Source organism: Perognathus longimembris, chromosome 17 (genome assembly GCF_023159225.1).
Source record: "Perognathus longimembris pacificus isolate PPM17 chromosome 17, ASM2315922v1, whole genome shotgun sequence".
In the NCBI taxonomy this organism is placed as follows: domain Eukaryota; kingdom Metazoa; phylum Chordata; class Mammalia; order Rodentia; family Heteromyidae; genus Perognathus; species Perognathus longimembris.
The window spans coordinates 39,433,825-39,445,878 of NC_063177.1; positions in this window are offsets into that span (position 1 = coordinate 39,433,825).

Below are 12,054 nucleotides of genomic sequence, written 5' to 3' on the forward strand. Positions count from 1 at the left end.
TCGCGCACAGCCCAGCTCCCAGGCCAAACCCGGAGGCTCGTTGCTCATTGGCTGGCTGCATCCCAGAAAGGGAGGGGTCGGGGCAGTGGCGGGGGTGGGGGGGGGGCGGTGGAGACCGACGGCGAGGAGGAGAGCTAACGGAGCGGGGGAGAGGGAAACCCAAGAGCCGAGCGCCCCACCCTGCCTAGGATGGTTGGAATAGTTGGAACGGGAGGCAGGGGGGGCCCTGTTAGTGGAGGCGGGACTGGGGCGGAGGAATGTGAGCTGGAGAAAAGGAGTCAAGTCCTCAGAGTGTGCTCTACTTTTCCTCTTCCTTTTTTCCTTCCCCCCACCCCCCCACTCATATGCCAACCCGCTTCAGCCTTGTAAGATCTACAGCTGAGAGTCAGGTGGACCACGAGAGCCTGAGTTACACGTCGCCTTTGCCGCTGCCTGGAGGGCTTCCTTCCGTGCAGTCTTTTTCAAAGGGGCCCCTGACTCCCTTTCCTCCCGCCCCACCCCCTCGCTCAAAGCTAGCAACCAGTGTCCTATGGAGTTTGAAGAGTGTTTTGTAGGAAGGGAGAGAGAGGAGTGAAATTAAGTCACAGAACTTGTGAGGGTGCTGCAAAGCTCTTCTCTTTGGAATTGGCCTCAGAAGGACGATTGGGTGGCTCATGCCCGCAATCCTAGCTACTCAGGAGGCTGAGATCTGAGGATAGTGCTTTGAAGCCAGCCCAGGCAGGAAAGTCCGGGAGAAAGCCGAAGTAGTGCTGTGGCTCAAGTGGTAGAGCACTAGTCTTGAGCACCAAGAAGTTCAGGGACAGTGCCCAGGCCCTGCTTTCAAGCCCCAGGACCAGGGGGAAAAAAAAAAAAGTAAGACTTTTGATTCACCTCTCACCTAAAAAAACTGCCTTCTTCTGGGTTCCTCTAGCTGACAATAAACTCTCTGTGGATCCCAGAGAGGAGCAGTAAGCAATCAGGGCAATCATAGAGTCTTTCTCTTTCTCTCTGTGTCTTTCCTGGGGCTTGAACTCGGCCTGGGCCCTGTCCTTGAGCTTTTGCTCAAGGCTAATGCCCTACCACTTGAGCCACAGCTCCACTTCTGGCTTTGGGGGAGTAGTTTATTGCAGATAAGAGTATCTTGGACTTTCCTGCCTGGGCTGGCTTTGAACAGTCATCCTCAGATCTCAGCATCCTGAGTAGCTAGAGCCACCAGCGCCCAGCAGTCTCTCATATCTTCATTTGACAGACAAGAAAAGGAAAGGCAGGTATGAGGCCATATTGGTTTGGCACTTAAACCGAGAAAGGGATCGTTCAGATCCCGACACCCAAGTCTGTGTACTCCTGTTCCTTTTTGTTTGTCATTTGTGGTGCTTGTCTTTGTTGTTTTTTGTATGTTTTGTTCTTTGCCAGTCCTGGGCCTTGGATTCAGGGCCTGAGCACTGTCCCTGGCTTCTTTTTGCTCAAGGCTAGCACTCTACCACTTGAGCCACAGCGCCACTTCTGGACTTTTCTATATATGTGGTGCTGGGGAATCAAACCCAGGGCTTCATGAATACGAGGCAAGCACTCTTACCACTAGGCCACATTCCCAGCCCTCAGTTGTGGTGCTTGAACTCTGGGCCTGGGCGCTGTCCCTGAGTTCTTCAGCTCAAGGCTAGAGCTCTAGCTCTACCACCTAAGCCACAGCACTGTACCTCCCTTCCCCCTTTCTCTTTGGACTGGGGCTTGAACTCAGGGCCTTGAGCTTTTGCTTTTTTCACTTAAGGCTGGTACTCTACTACTTGAGCCATACGTCTACTTCTGGCTTTTTCTGCTTAATTGAATTTAAGAGTCTCATAGACTTTTTTGCTCAGTCTGGTTTTGAACTGCAATCCTTATAACTCATAACTCTTACGTAGCTAGGATTACAGGTGACACTGCCACCAGCACCTGGCTCTTTTGCTCTCTCTACCTTTGCATTCTGAACCTTTTATTAGGGCAGGGAGATGGGTGAGCATGACGACTTAGTCTACTGGCTGGAAGATTAATTGAAGCATAGTTTTATTTGTGGCAGGTACAAAGGAGCAAGCATTTCTCAAAGGCCTAAGGAGGTTCTTTAGGACAGAGCTCTGGAGGCAGAGGCTGCCCTGCTCCCACATCTGGTTCTCAGCACATCAGTGTCTCTGGAGCCACTCCAGCTCCCTTTCCCACAGAAAGACTGCAAACCTTTTCCCTGCTTGAGAAACCAGGCTTGGGTTTCCCCAGCAGGATGGATGATGGGCTCGGCAAAAGGTCACTTCTAGCCTGGCATCTACTATCATTATGAGGCGTGAAAACCTGTTCTATGGGGGACCCAAGTATCATCAGGCTAGTCAGAGATGCCACCAGTCCAAAAATCCTCATAAAGTTCCATTAAAAAAAATTGATTAGAAAGCCAAACACCAGTGGCTACTCAGTGGCTATTCCTAGCTACTCAGGAGGCTAAGATCCAAGAACTAAGGTTTGAAACCAACGCCAGGCAAGAAAGTCTGTGAATCTCTTATCTCCAGTTAACCAGCAAAATGCTAAAGAAAGGAACTGTGGCTCAAGTGGTAGAGTACTAACCTTGAGCAAAAGAAGCTCAGGGACAGTGCCCAGGCACTGTTCAAGCCCCAGGACTGGCACAAGAATATAAATTAAAAAATGATATTTTATTTGCCGGTCCTGGGGCTTGAACTCAGGGCCTGGATGCTATCCTTGAGCTTCTTTTACTCAAAGCTAGCACTCTGCGCAGTTGAGCCACAGCGCCACTTTCCAGTTTGGGTTTTTTTGTTTGACCGGTTGTAGGGCTTGAACTCAGGGCTTGGGTGCTGTCCCTGAGCCTCTTTGTGCTCAAGGCTAGAGTTCTACCACTTGAGCCATGGTTTCATTTCCTGGTTTTGTGTGGTTAATTGGAGATAAGAGTCTCTTGGGGACTTTTCTGTCAGAGCTGTTTTTAAACTGCTATCCTCAGATCTCAGCCTCCTGAGTAGCTAGGATTACAGGTATGAGCCACTAGCCTCTAGCTCACTTCCAGTTTTTTCTTAGAAATTTATTGGAGATACAAATCTCATGGTCTTTCCGGCCTGGGCTGACTTTGAACCTTGATCCTTAGAGCTCAGCAGTCTGAGTAGCTAGGATTATAGGTGTGAGCCACCAGCATCCAGAAAAATATTTTAAAAAATTGACATGTAAGATATAATACATAAATAGTACACAAATAAATACAGTGAAAACAAGTTTCATTTATCTTTCTGCATAAATAGCTAGGTTCCCTCTCTCCCCAGAAGCCATGGTCACTATTTCCTAGTGGTATCTTCTATAGAAAATTTCTTTCTTTTTTTTTTTTTTTTGTTTGTTTTGTTTTTGCCAGTCCTGGGCCTTGGACTCAGGGCTTGAGCACTGTCCCTGGCTTCTTTTTGCTCAAGGCTAGCACTCTGCCACTTGAGCCATAGCGCCACTTCTGGCCATTTTCTGTATATGTGGTATTAGGGAATCGAACCCAGGGCCTCATGTATATGAGGCAAGCAGTCTTGCCACTAGGCCATATTCCCAGCCCCCTTCTATAGAAAATTTCTGTACGTTTGATTATATACTTAAAATCATATATATGAGCATTTTTTTCATTTTTTAGTATTAGTAACTAACACATCTTTGAGGTTAATTCATGTCATCTGCCTGGTTTCCCAATGTACAAATACACTAAGCTTATTTATAATTAGTTCTCTATCAGTGAACATTTACAGATTACAGTTTTAACTTTCCTGGGGGGGTACTACAGAGAAGCTTTTGTGCTTGGTTTGTTTTTCTGGTTACATGCTTGCTAAAAGAATTTTTAAATCCACACTATCCTAGATTTGCCACCAGGAAAATATTTCTGTTCCACTTCTGCAAAAAGGAATGTCAGTATTTGTGGATGTGTCAAGTTATGCCCTAGGGATAGTCCAGAGAATACAGTTCTGACTCATTTGATGTCTTCTTTTTTGTTTTTGTTTTTGCCAGTCTTGGGCCTTGAACTCAGGGCCTGAGCACTGTCCCTGGCATCTTTTTGCTCAAGGCTAGCACTCTGCCACTTGAGCCACAGCACCACTTCTGGCCTTTTCTATGTATGTGGTGCTGAGGAATCGAACCCAGGGCTTCATGGATACGAGGCAAGCACTCTTGCCACTAGGCCACATTCCCAGCCCTTGATGCCTTCTTAATAGAGAATTTTTGTGAAAGGGCCCTGCCCTTGCATAGCTGTGGTGGAGAAATGTCCACATGAACTAGCTTCTCTCACAGCGCCTCTTCTTCTTAAATGCCAGCTAATTCCAACAGGGGGCGTGCTAGTCTTCCTGCACTGGGTTTACAGTACCAACAGAAACACCAGGACTATGCCACTCCATTTCAGTGAAAATCAGCAGTTTCTCTCTTTGTAATTGCATTCAGCATGCCATTGCTTGCATTCAGGATTGTTGCTTTACATTTTCCATTGCTCATTCTCCTTAATGAAAGGCATACTGTTCCATTATGTCCTTTGAACTGCTGAGAAAGAGACCAGAAAAGGGATTAAAAATCAGATTAAAAGCAAACAATTCCTTTGGCCCCAGGTAGAGACCACCAGTTCACAAACACGTCAGAAGGGAGAATCTTAGTACTCTAACACATTCAGTATTCTATCCATTTTGTGTGTGTGTGTGTGTGCACGCGCGCGTGCCAGTCCTGGGGCTTAAACTCAGGGCCTGGGTCCTGTCCCTTACTTTTTCACTCATGGGTAGTGTTTTGCCACTTTAGCCACAGCTCCACTCCCAGATTTTTGGTAGTTAACTGGAGATAAGAGTCTCATAGACTTTCCTGCTTGGGCTTACCTTCAAACTGTGATCTTCAGGCCTCACACTTCAGAGTAACTCGGATGATAAGCATGACCATTGGTACTCCGCTTACATCCCTCCTTGTTTCAATAAGGGACATCTATTTTCCAGGAATCAGCTACTGCACTAGGGACTTTCATGATGATAAATAAAGTCTAGTCTTTCTGGTGGAGATGCTCACAGTGTAGCAAAGGAGATCGGAGCATAAGTTATCTGTGATGAAATTAGTGTAGCAGCTTAGAGAAGGTAGCCACGATGTCTAGGGGAGTGGGAGAGGGCTCATGGATAGGGGGATCTCTAGATGTAAAGGGAGGGACCAACATGAGGTGAGAAAGTGCACTGTGAAGAAATCAAGCACTGTTCATCTCCTTTTATCACGGTTCTGTTCTTCTTATCAGTTTACGTAAGGGAAAAGCAGCCAAAGGGATGATATGTTCTACTCAGCTCTAGATCTGTGTTTTGTTAATAATAAACGGTTGGCATGGATGATGTGTCATCATGTTAGAGAAACTAAACTAGCTCTCAGCAGCTGGCTCACAGCTGTCACAAACAGCAGGGATTGGTTTTGTTCTTGCCAGCTTTCTATAAAGGCACTATTTTTTTTGTCTCTATGAAACACCAAACTTCCCATACTATTTGTGTATTTCTCCTCTTCAACACAGGTGCGGTGGGGCTGGAGATATGGCCTAGTGACAAGAGTGCTTGCCTCATATACATGAAGGCCCTGGGTTCAATTCCCCAGCACTACATATACAGAAAACGGCCAGAAGTGGCGCTGTGGCTCAAGTGGCAGAGTGCTAGAAAAAAAAAAAAAAGAAGCCAGGGACAGTGCTCAGGCCCTGAGTATAAGCCCCAGGACTGACAAAACAAAAACAAAAACAAAAAACAGGTGAGGTAACTCAAGCCTGTGATCTCAGCTGCTGAGAGAGAATAGGTAGGGGAGTCTCATGATCTGAGAAGGAATAGGTAGGAGGCTCATGATCTGAAGCCACAGGAGTCTGTATCTGAAAAATAACTAAAGCAAAGAATGCGGAGGATGTGACTCAAGTGGTAGAGCACTTTCCTAGAGGAGAGGCTGTGAGTTCAGCTGAAAAAAAAATTAAATAAGGGGCCAACTACGAAGGCCCATGACTACAATACTAGCTATTTGAGAGGCAGAGATAGGATAATCATGGTTCAAGGATACTCCAGGCAAAAGTTAGGAGACTTTATCCCAGAAACAAGCTGGGGGCTTATTTCTCTAATCTCTGATACTCAGGAGGATTAAGATTTTAGGACAGCTCAGACAAAAAGTTAGCATGATTCCATTTTGCCAAACAAGCTGGGAAGGAGGGTACACACCTGTATAATCAGGAAGCCATAAGTAGGATAACAGTGGAAGGCCAGCTGGGGCAAAAGCATGAGACCCTATCTGAAAAACAAACTAAAAGAGCTGGAGACTGTGACTAAAGTGGTAGAGTGCTTACAAGAACAAAACCCTAGCTCTGGTGGCTCATACCTATATTTCTAGCTACTCAGGAAACTGAAAAGATGATGAAGTGCTGGGGGGTATGACTCAGTGGTATCACACCAGCCTGTCAAGTTAAAGGCTTTGAGTTCAAACTCAGTACCATCAAAATTTTTAAAAATTCTTCCTGAACCATTTGATTTTTTTTTTTGCCAGTCCTGGGGCTTGAACTCAGAGCCTGAGCACTGTCCCAGGCTTCTTTTTGCTCAAGGCTAGCACTCTACCACTTGAGCCACAGCACCACTTCCGGCTTTTTCTATGTATGTGGTACTGAGGAATTGAACCCAGGGGCTTCATCCATGCAAGGCAAGCACTCTACCACTAAGCCATATTCCCAGCCTGAACCTGAACCATTTGAGTAATGATAACCTAATATATCTTACCATCTCCAAATACTTTAGTGTGTGTGGTTGAGTGTGTGTGTCTGTGTGTCTGTGTGTGTATGTATGCGTAGGTGCACATGTACCAGTACCAGTTTAAACTCAGGGCCTTTTGAACTTGCTTAGCTTTTTCTGCTCAAGGCTGGCCCTCTACTACTTAAGCCACATCACCTCCAGATTTTTGGTGGTTAATTGGGAGAAGAGTCTCACAGACTTTCCTGCCCAGGCTGGCTTCAAACTGTGATCCTCAGATCTCAGCCTCCTGAGTCCCTTTTGATTATGAAGTAGCCAGTTAACCTAATTATAAACACTACAGAGCTTTAATTATTCCAATAGTTGAGTTACCCTTTTACGTTGAACCCATGGTAAAGCCTTTCTCTGTCTTTAATTGATCCAGAAATAGAGTCTGTGTTGATTGCCCTTCCACACCAATCAGAGGCCCCTGGGAGTTACAGAAATTTGTGTCTTGGGGGAGAGATGAGTCACTCCGCAGATGTACAGCTGGATTCTCATACCCAGAGCACAATGGAAATGTGGAAATTGGAGTGGAGCACCAGGAATCTATATCTCAACAAGAGTTCACACTCTTCCTGTTCTATTACATTGTGAAATGGAAAGATCGTTTCCTGGGGAAAGGATCAGATGCTCCCAGTGAAATATACACAGCTGCTAACCCTGTACTGTGCTTGCAGAGACCGCTTTGTTGAAAGATTTGGAAGATCAGATTCTGATCAGAAACTTGAAAGGAAGGGGATCCTCTCTTTAAGTTAAAAATAATTTTAAAAATTATTTTTTTGGGCTGGGAATATGGCCTAGTGGTAAGGTGCTCACCTCATATACATGAAGCCCTGGGTTCGATTCCTCAGCACCACATATATAGAAAAAACAGGGGCTGGGAATATGGCCTAGGAGGCAACTTGCCTCCTACACATGAAGCTCTCGGTTCGATTCCCCAGCACCACATATATGGAAAACGGCCAGAAGGGGCGCTGTGGCTCAGGTGGCAGAGTGCTAGCCTTGAGCGGGAAGAAGCCAGGGACAGTGCTCAGGCCCTGAGTCCAAGGCCCAGGACTGGCCAAAAAAAAAAGATTTAAAAAAAAATTTTTTTTTTCTAGCCAAGTGTTGGTGGTTTACACCTGTAAATTCTAGCTGCTCAGGAAATCAAGATCTGAGGATCCTAGTTCAAAGCTAGTCTGGGCAGACAAATCAGAAATCCCCAGCCCCATGAAAGTTTTTTTTTTTTAATCTCCAATTAACCACCAAAAACTCAGAAGTGGTGCTGTGGCTCAAGTGGTAGAGAGCTAGCCTCAAGCAAAGTAACTCAAGGACAGCACCCAGGCTCTGAGTTCAGGACCACCTCCTCCTACCTGCAAAAGGTGGGTTAGGGGTGTAGCACCTGCTTTGCATGTATAAGGCCCTGGATTCTATCTTTAGCACTGTAAAAGTATTTTTAATAGAACTTGAACTTAGGGCTAGAAAAAAAAATTGTGTGTGTGCCAATACCGAGGCTTGAACTCAAGGCCTCGTACTCTTGCTTGGCTTGGCTTGCTTGGCTCAAGGCTAGCACTCTACTGCTTAAACCACAGCTCCATTTCTGGCTTTTTGGTGGTTATTTGGAGATCTTAGTCACAGACGTTCCTGCCCAGCTTGGCTTTGACCCATGAATCTCAGATCTCAGCCTCCTGAGTAGCTAGGATTACAAGCATGAGCTACCAGCACCTCATCTCACCTCATCCCTCCCCCCACAACTCCTGGGGCTTGAACTCAGAGCCTAGGCTTCTTTTGCTCAAAGTTAGGTCTCTACCACTTGAGCCATAGTGCTACTTTTGGCTTTATGTGGGACTGAGGTAATTGAACCCAGAGCTTCAGGCATGCTAGGCAAGCACTCTACCACTAATCCACATCCCCAGCCCCTCACCTCCTTTTAATAGAGGGATTTATGCTGTGTTTTACTGGTATGTCAATAGTTCTCATTTCAAGTTCACTTACTTGTTTATCACAGAAGGATTAAGTCTAATCTCTACAGGAAAACTTTTGCAATCAGAGTAACTATGTACAGCAGGCAAATAATAAAGTTGAATTTCTTTTTAAAATTGTTCACTAGGGCTAGCAATGTAGGTCAATGGTTGAGCACGTGTTTAGCATGCACAAAACTCTGAGTTAGAGTCCCAGGACTTCAAAAAATAAAAATGAATTGTTTACTGTTCGATAGGTGTGTGTGTGAGAGAGAGGAGGGGGGGCAGAGAGAGAGCGAGAGAGTAAGAGAGTGAAAGTGAGAGAGTTCTAGGGCTTGAACTCAGGGACTGGGCAGTAACTCTGAGCTTTTTTGCTCTAGGCTAGCATTCTACCTCTGGAGCCACACCCCCACTTCTGATTTTTTGGTGATTAATTGGAGATTAACCAGGACTTTCTTTTCCTTTCCTTTCCTTTTTTTTTTTTTTCTATTTTGACTGCACTGGTTTTTTTTGCCGGTCCTGGGCCTTGGACTCAGGGCCTGAGCACTGTTCCTGGCTTCTTCTTGCTCAAGGCTAGCACTCTGCCACTTGAGCCACAGCGCCACTTTTGGCCATTTTCTATATATGTGGTGCTGGGGAATTGAACCCAGAGCTTCATGTATAAGAGGCAAGCACTCTTGCCACTAGGCCATATTCCCAGCCACTGCACTGGGTTTTGAACTCAGGACCTCATACTGACACATTACTAGAACCTCACTCCCAGTCAATTATGATTCTATTTAATGAAGACCTCAGAGTGGGACTATCTGTGGAGACAGAAGTAGTTTAATTATTCACAGGTATTCTAGGAGGGGAGAAATGGGGAGGGACAATTGATGGGTGTGAGCAGACAATGCTGAGTCCTATTACCTGATCCCCAGGCTCCTGGAGGACAGTAAAAATTAAAGGAATCCCTTCCCCGCCTTTTTTGAATGTTCTGGAAAACAGTTCACATAAAGAACCTGTGTTCCCCAAATAAATCAGAATGTTCCCTTGGAGACAGGACACACATCCTTGTTTCCTTAGGGCAGAGATAGATCTTTGAAGATTCCATTGTTTCCTTCACAGATGATGAGCTGATCTGCTTGAATCTCCTGATCTCTCAGAACAAAGTGCCGGTGAGCCAAACCTTCCTGAAGCTTCTTCAGCCTTTCTTCTAGGGTCTTGAACTTTGGCCCAGGCTCTCAGCTTGAGCCAGTGCCGAGCTCCTCCTGAAGATAGGCTGGCCTCAGAGGCAAACATTCTCTTATTCTTCTCTCTCTAGTCATGGTAGCTTTCATTTCATTTCCCACATCTAGTTCTTTCTAGCTTTGTTTACCCCTCTTGATAAAAGAAAAATTTTCCTTGCCTAGCCCATGAGGCACTTGCAGGCCATAGGGTCACGGTCTTCTCCCCTTCCCCCCCCTACCCCACCTCTCTCTCTGGTGCCAATCCTGGGGGTTGAACTCAGGGCCTGGCCCTTGTCTCTCTGTCTCTCTCTCTATATATATATTTTCATTCAAGGCCTAGTTCTCTACCACTTGAGTCACAGATCCACTTCTGTTTTTTTTTTTTTTTTTTTTGGGGGGGGGTGTTAATTGAAGATAAGAATCTCAGGGACTTTCCTACCTGGGCTGCCTTTGAACCATGATACTCAGATCTCAGCCTACCGAGTAGCTAGGATTATAAGGCATGAGCCACTAATGCCTAACTGAAGTGGTCTCTTTTATTATTTCACTCCAAGTTCCTCAAAATAACACTCTGCTTTTACTTTCAAAGCTTCTGTTCATAACACATTTTTTGTGTGTAAAAAGCAAAAACTTCCTAATTGATTTTGAGGTTTCCTTTGAAGCTAAAGATTTTGTGTTTTTTGTTTTTTCCTTTTTTTTGTCCTAGTCCTGAGGGTCTAGGTGCTATCCCTGAGGCTCTTTGTGCTCAGGACTAGCAGTCTATATCACTTGAGCCACAATGCCACTTCTGGCTTTTTCTGAGTACTTTATTGGAGATAAAAGTCTCCTAGCCTTTTCTGCCCAGGACTGGCTTCCAACTGTGATCCTTAGATCTCAGCCTCCTACTAGCACCTGGCTGATTTTTTTCTTTAGCTCCACTATTGGTTATATGGACAAGGAGATATGAATAAGCATAAGGCATGTGACATTTTATGCAACCTTCATAACTTGTGATAGATACATGAGGTAGGGAAAGTTTTAGCTTGTGGGACTTAATGCAATGCACAGCTAGGGATGTGGCTCAAGTAGAACATCTGCCTAGTAAGTGTGAAGCCCTCAGTTCAAACCCAAGTACCACACCCAAAAAAAAGTTGTGCAAAAAGCTTTCCAAAGACATGAAATTTAAGAGAGGGCACCAGTGGATTGTAACCCTAGCTACTCAGGAGGCTGAGATCTGAGGATCACAGTTTGAAGCCAGCCTAGGTAGAAAAAATCCATGATACTCTTTTTTCTTTTGCGGTTGTGGGGCTTGAATTCAGGGCCTGGGCACTGTCCCTGAGCTCTTTTGCTCAAGGCTTGCACTGATCTCTTTGAGCCACAGTTCCACTTCTGGTTCTTCTGGTGGTTAGCTGGGGATAAGAGTCTCACAGACTTTCCTGCTCAGGCTGGCTTTGAACCATGATCCTCAGATCTCAGCCTCTTGAGTAGCCAGAATTACAGGTGTGTGCCACTAGTACCTGGCATAGACACTGCTTTTAAGCCCCAGTACTAGTGAACACACACACACATACACACGAAGGATTGGTGGCTGGAGGTGAAAGGAAAAAGGAGCTCTGAGAGAATATACTTTCAAGGAAGCCAAGAAAAGAGTTCCAAGGGAAAGGCTATGAAAAAAATTGTGGTTAGCAAACATCTGACTGAGGGTAAGTCTTTTTTTGAAGTCTCTGAGGAAGGAAGTGACAATAATTGTGTAATACTTTCCTAATACTTGGCAGGTTTTCAAATATGGGTCCCTATTTGCCTTGCCAGGAAAGCTGAGAGAGACAGGAAGCAGGGAAAATAGTAGGAGTCTGTTCAGATGTAGCTTCTCAAGAAAACTGCATGAAGTCAACTTGTCTTCACCTAACAAGAGAAAAATTCCAATAAAATGACCACATTTGTCCTTCCTTATTTCATGTAGACTAGTAAATCAAGGTCGACAACATTTTTACCAGGCAAAGAATTATAAGTACCATGTTTTTGGGGTTTTTTTAATTTTATTTTTAACTTTTTTATTTATTTATTTTTGGCCAGTCCTGGGGCTTGGACTCAGGGCCTGAGCGCTGTCCCTGGCTTCTTTTTGCTCAAGTTGAGCACTCTGCCACTTGAGCTACAGCGCCACTTCTGGCCATTTTCTATATATGTGGTGCTGGGGAA